The sequence below is a fragment of the Bos javanicus genome, chromosome X (genome assembly GCF_032452875.1).
Source record: "Bos javanicus breed banteng chromosome X, ARS-OSU_banteng_1.0, whole genome shotgun sequence".
Taxonomy (NCBI): domain Eukaryota; kingdom Metazoa; phylum Chordata; class Mammalia; order Artiodactyla; family Bovidae; genus Bos; species Bos javanicus.
The window spans coordinates 86,812,402-86,822,015 of NC_083897.1; the positions used below are offsets into that span (position 1 = coordinate 86,812,402).

A 9,614-nucleotide genomic window follows, 5' to 3' on the forward strand; every position below is an offset into this window, starting at 1 on the left:
TCCAGTGTATGGTTCTTCTGCTATTTTGTTCTTTAGTTCTTTTAGGTCTTTGGTAAACATTTCTTGAAAGTGAAAAGTGAAAGTGAAGTTGCTCAGTCATGCCCGACTCTTTGCGACCCCATGGACTATAGCGTACCAGGCTCCTCCGTCCGTGGGATTCTCCAGGCAAGAGTACTGGAGTGGGTTGCCATTTCCTTCTCCAGGAGATCTTCCCCACCCAGGGATCGAACCTGGGTCTCCTGCATTGCAGGCAGACACTTTACCATCTGAGCCACCAGGGAAGCTCAGAGTGAAGTCGCTCAGTCGTGTCCGACTCTTTGCGACCCCATGGACTGTAGCCTATCAGGCCCCTCCGTCTATGGGATTTTCCAGGCAAGAGTGCTGAAGTGGATTGCCAGTTCCTTCTCCAGGGGATCTTCCCAACCCAGGAATCAAACCCGGGTCTCTCGCACTGCAGGCAGACGCTTTACTGTCTGAGCCACCAGGGAAGCCCACAAACACTTCTTGCATCTTCTCAATTCTTTTTCTGAGATCCTGGGTCATCCTCGCTAACATTATCCTGAATTCTTTTTCTGGAAGGTCGGCTATCTCCACTCCAGTTAGTTGTTTTTCTTGCAGTTTTGTCTTGTACCTTCACCTGGGATATAATTCTTTGCCTTTTCATTTTGATTAGCTTTCTGTGATTGCGGTTTTCCTTCATGAGCCTGTGGGACTGTAGTTCTTCTTGTTTCCTCTGTCTTCCCTCTGGTGCATGAGGCTAAATTGCTGTTGTGCAATCCCTCAGTCATGTCCAACTCTTTGCGACCCCATGGACTGCAGCATGCCAGGCTTCTGTCTTTCACTGTCTCCTGCAGTTTGCTCAAACTCATGTCCATTGAGTCGGTGATACCATCCAATCATCTCATCCTCTGTCGTCCCCTTCTCCTCCTGCCCTCAATCTCTCCCAGCATCAGGGTCTTTTCCAATGAGTTGGCTCTTCAGATCAGGTGGCCAAAGTATTGGAACTTCAGCTTCAGCATCAGTCCTTCCAATGAATACTCAGGGTTCATTTCCTTTAGGATTGACTGGTTTGATCTCCTTGCTCTCCAAAGTACTCTCAACTTCCTGATGGGAGCGACTTGCAATGGGAAAAAACAGGATGCTGCTCTAGTGGACAGGGCCGTACTCAGTAAAACTTTAATTCAGTTCTCTGTTGTGCTGATGGGTGGAGCTGTGCTCCCTCCCTTTTGGTTGTTTGTCCTGAGGTGACCCAGCCCTGGAGTCTACAGGCTCTATGGTAGGGCTGATGGTGACCTCCAAGGGGGCTTCTGTCAAGGGGCACTGCCAGGACTGCTGCTGCCAGGGCTTCAGTCCTGGTGGTGAGCCAATGCTGACCCATACCTCTGCAGGAGACCCTCCAACATTAGCAGGTAGGTCTGGTTCACTCTCCTCTGGGGTCACTGCTCTTTTCCTGGTCCTAGTGCACACAGAATTTTGTACGTGTGCTCCAAGAGTAGAGTCTGTTTTCCCCAGTCCTGTTGAAATACGGCAATCAAATCCTGCTGGCCTTCAGACTCAGATTCCCTGGGGATTCCTAGGCCCTTTGCAGGACCCCCAGGCTGGGAAGCTGGATGTGGGGCTCACAACTTTGACAACAGTGTGAGAATTTCTTTGGTATTACTGTTTTCCAGTTTGTGAGTCACCGACCGGGTGGGTATCAGATTTGCTTTTACTCAAGGTTGCACCCCTCCACCATCTTGGTGTGGCTTCTTCTTTGTCTTTGGATGCGGAGTATCTCTTCTGGTGGGTTCAGCATCCTCCTGTTGATGGTTGTTCTACAGCTAGTTGCAGTTGTGAGGTGCTCTCACAAGAAGAGATGTGTGTATGTCCATGTGTGCATGCATTGGTGCATATGTGTGATAGATTCAAGGGATTGGGTCTGGTAGGTAGAGTGCCTGAAGAACTAGGGACAGAAGTTTGTAACATTCATTGTATAGGAGGCAGTGACCAAAACCATCCCAAAGAAACAGAAAAATGGCAAGGTGGTTGTCTGAGGAGGCTTTACAAATAGCTGAGGAATGAAGAGAAGTGAACAGGAAGGGAGAAAGGGAAAGTTATACCTAACTGAATGCAGATTTCCAGAGAAGAGCAAAGAGAGAGATGAAGGCCTTCTTAAATGAACAATGCAATGACATAGGGGAAAACAAGATCAGGAAAAATGGAGATATCCAGGGACCATTTCAAACAAGGATGGGCACGATAAAAGACAGAAACGGTAAGGACCTAACAGAAGCAGAGGTGATTAAGAAGAGGAGGCAAGAATACACAGAAGAACTATACAGAAAAGGTCTTAATGACCTGGAAAACCACGATGGTGTGGGCACTCACCTAGAGCCGGACATCCTGGAATGTGCAGTCAAGTGGATTTTAGTCAAGTGGGCATTACTACGAACAAAGCTAGTGGAGGTGACAGAATTCCAGCTTGGAGCTATTTAAAATCCTAAAAGATGGTGCTGTTAAAGCACTGCACTCAATAGGTCAGCAACTTGGGAAAACTCCGTAGTGGCTACAAGACTGGAAAAGGTCACTTTCCATTCCAATCCCAAGGAAGGGGAATGCCAAAGCATGTTTAAACTGCCATACAGTTGAGCTCATTTCACTTTCTAGCAAGGTTATGCTCAAAATCCTTCAAACTTAGGCTTCCACCAAGAACTTCCACATGTACAAACTGGGTTTCGAAGAGGCAGAGGATCCAGAGATCAGATGGCCAACATTTGTTGGATCATGCAGAAAGCAAGGGAATTCCAGGAAAAAAAAAATCTACTTCTGCTTCATTGCATACCCTAAAGTGTATGGATCCACAACAAACTGTGGAAAATTCTTAAAGGGATGGAGTACCAGATCGTCTTACCTGTCTCCTGAGAAACCTGTATGTGGGGTCAAGGAGCAACAGTTAGAACTGAACATGGAGCAACTCACTGGTTCAAAATTAGGAGAGGAGTGTGAAAAGATTGTATATTGTCACTCTGCTTATTTAGCTTATATGTAGATTGCATCATGCAAAAAGCCAGGCTGGGTGAATCACAAGCTGGAATCAAGATTGCTGGGGGAAATATCAACAACCTCAGATATGCAGGTGATACAACTGTAATGGCAGAAAGTGAAGAGGAACTAAAGAGCCTCTTGATAGACATCTCATAGGTGTAACAATCAATTTTAAGTCTCTAGCAAGATAACTTCTATCACATACAAAAACACTATGCTTCAACTTCTCCCCCACACCCACCTCCCCCAGCCAACATTTTATGTTATTGATGTCACAGTTTACATCTTTCATATATGGTGGTGTAGTGTCAGACTTTATTTCCTGGGGCTCCAAAATCACTGCAGATGGTGACTGCAGCCATGAAATTAAAAGACGCTTACTCCTTGGAAGGAAAGTTATGACCAACCTAGACAGCATATTCAAAAGCAGAGACATTACTTTGCCAACAAAGGTCCGTCTAGTCAAGGCTATGGTTTTTCCTGTGGTCATGTATGGATGTGAGAGTTGGACTGTGAAGAAGGCTGAGCGCAGAAGAATTGATGCTTTTGAACTGTGGTGTTGGAGAAGACTCTTGAGAGTCCCTTGGACTGCAAGGAGATCCAACCAGTCCATTCTGAAGGAGATCAGCCCTGGGATTTCTTTGGAAGGAATGATGCTAAAGCTGAAACTCCAGTACTTTGGCCACCTCATGCAAAGTGTTGGCTCATCGGAAAAGACTCTGATGCTGGGAGGGATTGGGGGCAGGAGGAGAAGGGGACGACAGAGGATGAGATGGCTGGATGGCATCACTGACTCGATGGACGTGAGTCTGGGTGAACTCCGGGAGTTGGTGATGGACAGGGAGGCCTGGCATGCTGTGATTCATGGGGTCGCAAAGAGTCGGACACGACTGAGCGACTGAACTGAACTGGACTGAATCCATTGACAAATTATAGTAGATTTTCACATCTCTGATATGTTTGCCTTTTAACTTCTATACTAGAGTTTAGAGTGATTTGTGTACCAGTATTACAGTATTTGTTGGTGGTGGTGGTTAGTCACAAAGTCGTGTCCAGTGCTTTTGCAACCATATGGACTGCAGTCCACTAGACTCCTCTGTCCATGGGCTTTTCCAGGCAAGGATACTGGAGTGGGTTGCCATGTCCTTCTCCATGGGATCTTCCCGACCCAGAGATTGAACCCATATCTCCTGCATTAGTAAGCACATTCTTGTTTGCTGAGCCACCAGTGGAGCCCCATTACAGTATTAGGCTTCTGAATTTGACTATATTCTTACCTCTACAGTGAGTTTTATGCTTTTTCATAAGTTGTCATGTTACTAATTAGCATCCTGTTGTTTCAGATTGAAAAACTCCCTTTTGTGTTTCTTGCAGGGCAGGTCTAGTCGTGGGGTATACGCCTGCAGTTTTTGTCTGTCTGGGAAGGGCTTTATCTCTTCTTCATCTCTGAGGAATGACTTTTCTGGGTAGAGTATTCTTATGTGGCAGTGTTTTTCTTTAGCACTTTAAATATACCTTCCCAGTCTCTCCTGGCCTGCAAGTTTTCTGCTGAGAAACCCCAACTGCTAGCCTTATGGGCGTTCCCTTCATGGGAAGATTATTTTCCCTCTTTCTTCTTTCAAGATTTTTCTCTTGTCTTTGATTTCAGACATCCTTATTACAATATGTCTTGGAGAATATCTTTTCAGATTGCGTCTCTTGGGGGACTTATGAGATTCATAAACTTAGATGCCCAGATCTCTCCCCAGATTTGAGAAGTTCTCATCATTATTTCTTTAAATAAACTGTCTGCTCCTTTCTTCCTTTTCTCTCCTTCCAGGACTCCAGTCATGCATGGATTCTTTCTCTTAATGGTATCCAATAATTGACTTAGGCTATCTTTACCTGTTTCTTTCTCCTTTTTTCTCTTTGATTCCTCTGGCTTGATAATTTCAGATAACCTGTCTTTGAGATCACTGGCTTTTTCTTCTGCTTGGTCGAGTCTGCTGTTGATGTTCTCTATTGCATTCTTCAGTTCCATCATTGTACTCTTTAACTCTTGGACTTCTGTTTGGTGTTATTTTAATGGTTTTGATTTCTCTGTTGCACCTCTCATTTTGTTTATGTGTTATTTTCCTAATTTCATTCAGTTTTTAAAAAATCTGTGTTTTGTTTCAGTTCACTGAATTTCTGTAAGAGGATTATTGTGAATACTTTGTCAGACAGTTCATCGTTCTCCATTTCCTTAAGGTCAGATATTGGAGCTTTATTCATCTCCTGTCATGTTTCCCTGATTATTTGTGATCTTTGTGTCCTCGTGTTGGTGTCTGCTCATTTGGAGACGTTGGCATCTCTTCCAGTTTTTACATGCTGGCTTTGGCAGAGAAAGTCCTTCACCAGTCACCCTGTCCAGAGATTCAGATCACTCTCTTTCCATCAGTTTCTCTTTTTGCACATGTTAAAATAGATGATTTTAGAGATTTCTACATGCTAAAATAGAAGACTAAAGACTTTGGCTAGTAAGGCCAATGTCTGGGCTTCCTCAGTAATGGTTTCTATTGAGTGTGTCTTTTTCCTGTGTTTGGAATTTGTTTTCATATATTTTGTGTGTCTCCTGAGGTTCTTTTTTTCCCTTGAAAACTGCATATTTTATATAATATATTATGGCAACCATGAAAATCATATGTCTGATCCTCAGTCCCACCCCGGTTTTTGTCACTGTTATTGTTATAGTTCTATTTGTGTAACGATTTTCTGAAATAATTACGTAAAGTCTGTATTCTTTGTCATATGTGGCCACGAAAGGCTCTGCTTGGTTAGTCAGTGGTCTGTTAACAACTGGACAGACAGAGATGAGTTCCTTAAATACCTGGAATCAATAAGTTTCCCAGTGTGCCATGGGGCTCTGTGTACCTGTTAGGACTTACCTTCAACCCTTCAGTCACGACCCTTCATTGACAATCCTGCCTTAGCTTCCACTTTCTCCTTGCAAGGAGCTTCAAGGTCAGCCTGAATAAGACAGCTTACAGTCTTTTCATGTCTTTCCTGATCACAGGCACAATCTTATGCACAGCCTTCTACACCCCCGGGAATATATGGGAGCTTATCAAAGCTCTACATGGACATATCTATTCTCTAATTTTCCTTTTAACATTTTGGTTATCCTACTGTCTTCTCCACCTGTTTATCTACTTCTGGAGGCAGTTGTGGTCCTATTGCCTCTAACAGTTTTGGACAATTGTCCCTGGGGAAAATTTGTTTCCCATCGGGTGAGCTCTGAGTCAGACCAAATAAAGACAACCTTGTGAGTGATTGTCCACCGGGGCTTCCAGGGAATCACCAGACAGGTCAAATAATAACAATTTTCTGGGAATGGGTCTTTGATGGAATTCCAGTCCTGTTCTGTTCTCTCTGGCAGCTACCAGGCTGTTGGTGTTCACTGCAGTTTCAGGCTGTTGTTTCTCAAAGTTGCCATGAAGCTGGGGACGGAATGGAAACGGGACAAGTTAAAACACCAGAAAGCTTGCAGTTCTATCGCCAGTTTTCTCATTACTTTTAAGAAATAGATAATTTCCCAGAGGTTGTTACTCTTCTCTTTTAACCAATGTCATCTTCAATTTGGGCTTGAAAGAAGGGTAGAGGTTCTCCAGGAAAACAAGGGGGTTTGAGTACAATATTCTTTGCACAGGGACAGACTTTTCATGGGAAAATTTGTATGCAAGAAAACCTGAGGAAGGAAATAGAACGATGTGAATTCCAAGATAAATAAAATCTGAGTCTTCTCGGGATGTGCAACAGTGAACAGAGGGGACTTTTCCTGTTTCATGCCTCTTTTATGCTCTTCTTTCTAGGCACTTCCCCCTGTATTGTCTTGACCTCTTTATACATTTTCTATGTAAGAGGCACCAGCTGATACCCAGGCTTGCCTCTTTGGTGTTCAAGAGGGGTGAGAGACAAATGGATAGAAAAAGAAGTTGTCTCATCTTGGAGACAGTGTCTGCCACAAACTTCAAAATAACCTGTACCTTCTGGATCTCTAGAATAATAATGACTACAAAGACAGTGATGATGATAATATAAATAACAGCTAACACCTGCCTAAGTCTTCCTGCTTGCCAAGGACTGTTGAAAATGTTGATTGGTATGGAAATAATATATACCCACAAGGACACTGTGGGGTAGATACTGTATTTTACCCAATGTGAAATGAGGGCCAAATACCTTTATTCCTCTCCCTATTCACAAAATTCCTGTGAATTCCAAATCCTATCAAATCAGGTGTATTGTACTGGCTACTCCAGTACAACGCCACACGTTGCAGTTGCCTTTCAGAGATACGATTTTCTGAATGGGTACACAGTTATTGGTGAAACTGCGAAAGGAAAAACACAATACAATGTTTCCTTGATTTACATGATCATTTCATATATAATATAGAAATGTCAGTCCATATTGAAACTGTGTAAACTGTATGATTTGTGGTTATACACAAAATGGAGTTTGTTTCTACCTTGGGATGCTTTTAAATGGCTTTTTCACTTCAACTTGTATTCAGTAAGCTATTTGACGACCATGTTATCTTCCACTTAAGGGATGTTCAGCACATCCCTGATCTTGAACACCCAGTAATTCCCTCCCATCTTTTTTTTTTTTTTTCTTTCTTTTTTAGAGATTGGTTTGTGGTCTCGGACCTCCGCTCTCTCTCACTTTTTAATTTTTTTGGTTTTTGGTCACACTGCACAGCAGACAGGATCTTAGTTCCCCAATCAAGGATCAAACACGTGATTCTTGCCATGGAAGCTCAGAGTCTTAAACACTGGACCACTAGGGAATTCCCCCCCGCCCCACCCCACATTTATCTTTTGACATTCAAAACCACCCATACACATTTCCAAAACATGCACTAGGTTTTGGAGTTATCACTCTATTGAAAGTACTGCCCTGGACTCTGTCATCAATAACTGCAAGTCATATCAATTTCAAGCATTGCAATGTCCCAATAAATACTTCCTCTCTCCAACCCACTTCCAAAGTGCCCTGAAACTGACAGTTCGACAACCCCCAATGGGACCTACTCTCCATTAGCCCTGCAAATTTTTACTGTTCTTCACACTTTTTATGTCCTTGTTTCCCTCCTTACCCAGTTTCAGGCCTTTGATCAATTATTAAAATACCTCTCCTATGTATAAATAACCTCAAATCTCCCTCCCCACCCCACCCCCCCACCCCCCCGGCCGTGTCACCCACCCTCTACCTCACACCAAAGTTCCATTTCTGTCAGATCATCTCCATACCTACTTAAAACCTGCAGGCCTCCAATGCCCAGTTGAATGTAGCTAGAGAAACCATGATGAATGGTACCATCTTAAATCCATGACCTTGAATCTCAAGTGGGTCTTTAAAGTTGTCTGAAAATAAATAATACTACACTTTCCTAGTCCAGATCTTTCCAATTGTGGCTGAATATTAGAAAAAGATATAAGAGCTTTTAGTAATACCAATGCTCTGACTCTGTGTCTAGAAAGTCTGCATTTAATTGGTAGTACAAACCATTAACAGCTCTCCAGGTGATTCTTTTGTTTGTTTTTTGGTATTTGGGTTAAAAAATTTTATCTTTGTTCTGTTTCATTGGGATATATTTGACATACAGCACTATATGAATGTATAGTGTCCAGCATAATGACTTGATTTATAGATATAGTGAAATCATTATCACCACAAGTTCAGTGGTCAACTCCTATTTGAGAAGGGAGCCAAGAATATTCATTGAATATTTAATGGAGTAGTCATTCTTCAATAAACGGTGCTGGGACAATTGGATATTCACATGAAAAGAATGAAACTAGACCCCTATCTTTCTCCAGGTAATTCTACCATGAAGCTGGAGTTAAGAACCAATGCCCTAGCTCATTCATTCTCTTGCTCTCTTGGATGACCCTTTCCTACATTGTCTCTCTCTCCTATCCTCATTCACTGCCACTGACTTTGTTTTCCACTTCACTAAAAACATAGAGGCAATAAGAGAAGAACATCTACAAACTCCCACTGTCATTGCATGCCACCTGTGCTCATGATACTTGGCACTTCGTCCAGTGTTTCAAATGAACTCCCAGGGCTTCTCTCTAAAGCCATTTCATTCCACTCATGCACTGGGGTCCCACTCATACTTGACAGTTTCCCAAGGAAGTTGCTTTAGAAATTCTCCCACCCACTCCCTCTCTTTCCTTCTTTTTCTCTTTCATTCTTGTCAGTAAACAGACATGCTGTAACTTCCCCCACTTACGCCCCCCAGCTGCCATACCATTTTTCTCTCCCTCTTTCTGGCAAATATCCTTCAAATGCATATCGATTTTCACTGTCTCCAAATCCTTTCCTCCCATTCTCACATAAACATACTCCACTCAGGCTTTCTCTCTTAATTCTCCGCTGAAACTGCTTTGTATCAGGGTCACAAACGACCTCCCTGTTGCTAAATCCAATTGCTGTTTCCCTGGTCTTCATCTTACTTGACCCTCTCAGCTGCATTTGAGGCAATTGATCACTCCTTCCTCCTTGAAACTTTTTCTTCACCTGGCTTCTAGAGAACCATTTTTTTCCTGGTGTTCCTCCTA

The 9,614-nt window shown here is 43.0% G+C and overlaps 1 non-coding gene across 1 annotated transcript; it reads right to left on the reverse strand.

Annotated features, from left to right (window-relative positions):
* Positions 1-209: 209 nt before the first annotated feature.
* On the reverse strand, positions 210-281 carry TRNAC-GCA (transfer RNA cysteine (anticodon GCA)). Its single transcript has one exon. It is a non-coding gene; the product is annotated as a tRNA-Cys (tRNA).
* Between the last annotated feature and the right edge of the window lie 9,333 nt (positions 282-9,614).